The sequence below is a fragment of the Oncorhynchus masou genome, chromosome 7 (assembly GCF_036934945.1).
Source record: "Oncorhynchus masou masou isolate Uvic2021 chromosome 7, UVic_Omas_1.1, whole genome shotgun sequence".
In the NCBI taxonomy this organism is placed as follows: Eukaryota; Metazoa; Chordata; class Actinopteri; order Salmoniformes; family Salmonidae; genus Oncorhynchus; species Oncorhynchus masou.
Window position 1 is genome coordinate 22725650 of NC_088218.1, and position 2107 is coordinate 22727756.

The following is a 2107-nucleotide window of genomic DNA, read 5'->3' on the forward strand; positions in this document are numbered from 1 at the left end:
TTTCAGCATGTGCCTCGCATTTGTTTTCAAGTCTAATTTTCTGCTATTCACCTTTGCTAATCTGGAATCCATTTCACATTGAGCTGCATCCATTCATTTGTACTCCACATTTCCCTTTTTGTCAGGTTTCATTCCAGACCACTGTGCCTGGATTCGTTAGGGCTCATCATAATCCATATCTTCCCATGTCTAGTGTTGCCTCATTTAGGAGTATATGGTAATGTTACTACACTAGCACTTTTTGCAGAGGGAATAATATATTTGTATTGACTATCTTTCACAGAACTCCCTGCAATCAGTTTAACATGTTCAAAGCAGTGTTTGTGAGGAATAGGAAAGAAGAGAAGAGGAGCAGGAGGGATCCAGGTAGGAACGAGAACAAACAACACCATCAACAACATTGCACCCATTACAGTTTGTGACAGGTTGCTAAACACCTTTTCACTGACTATAATAGTGTCATATGATTTTGTTGATAAAAGGGTGGGTTGACATTTTTGCCGATAGGGTACTGATGGATTTCTGGAGCCGTGGGGATGATTCTGGAATCTGGGTACTATCTCTGTTGTATCAGTCTCGGGGCAGAGATCGTTTCTGGCGAAGTGAAACCAATCCTTGACATTAGTAGCACTCGCCCTAATTGAAGACGGTAGCTACTTGGCTGCTCCGAATTTCCTGTCCCCGGGTGTTTGAGTACAGAGCCATTTCAATTAGCCTAATTAAGGAGTGAATGCTGCCTCCCACTGCTGTAAGTTCCTCTCAGACCTAAAGTGTGTCACGAGAAGTTGGAGTGGGTTAAACAAACAGCCCTGACCCACAAAAAGAAGATACTGAAATTATCAATAACTTTTTGGGTCATGAGGGGTTACTATACAAAATTAGGAAGAACACCTGCTCTTTTCATGACACAGACTGACCAGGTGCATTCAGGTGGAAGCTATGTACCCTTATTGGTGTCACTTGTTAAATCCACTTCCAATCAGTGTAGATGAAAGGGAGGAGACAGGTTAAAGAAGTATTTTTAAGCCTTGAGCCAATTGAGACATGGATTGTGTGTATGTGTGCCGTTCAAAAGGGGCAAGACAACATATTTAAATGCCTTTTGAACAGGGTATGCTAGTAGATGCCAGGCGCAACGGTTTCTGTCAAGAATTGCAACGCAGCTGGGTTTTTTCACGCTCAACAGTTTCCTGTGTGTATTAAGAATGGTCCACTATCCAAAGGACATCGAGCCAACTTGACACAAACTGTGGGAAGCATAGGAGTCAAAATGGGCCAGCATCCCTGTGGAATGCTTTCAACACCTTGCAGAGTCCATGCCCTGATGAATTGAGGCTGTTCTGGGGGAAAGGGGGGAGGGGGGGATATAACTACAGTATATAGCTTTTTCTTACCAGTTCTAAATCATTTTAGTCAACCCTCTTTATTTTGGTAGGCTATAATCTATTATTCAGATTGATGCTGGGCCTCGTGTGCTTCCGCTGTGGGGTTGTGCTTCTTTCCAGTAGTTATGTAGCTACTAGTTAGCTCCATTCTGTGAGGTAACAACAAGGGTGTTGTCAGTTTCTCATAATGTGAGTGTTCACCCCTAGAGAAGTCTGGGGGAAATCAGAAGGCACTCTAGATGTATGGGTACAAAGTCAGCATATTGCACATGAAATATTTAATGCATCTAATGTTGACGAGCTACAGAACTCAGAGAACTGTGTCAGTCTCATCTACCATCTACCATGAAACCTACCATTGATGCCTCTAGGTCCTTAGATTTCGTCCAAAAAGGTGGACTGCCATGCTACTAATGGCATGTACATTTTAAATCATTTTCGTTGTTGGACATAAAAGGCTGTAAAATCACCAGGAAATCATCTCAAAGTGATTTTAATGTAGGAAATCTGTTCCCAAGTATTCCCACGCATAAATAGAGACATATGCGATGCAATATAATCAAGGGTTGAAATGATTATTTTTTGTGTCTAATACTACAGTATATCTGTTTGGGATTATTGCGGTCAATTTGCAGTGTACAAATGATTTATAACTATGTTCCGGCCGTCCGACCATCCTCTCAAGGAAAAATTGGCCCAGGGCTGAATGTAATTGGCGACCC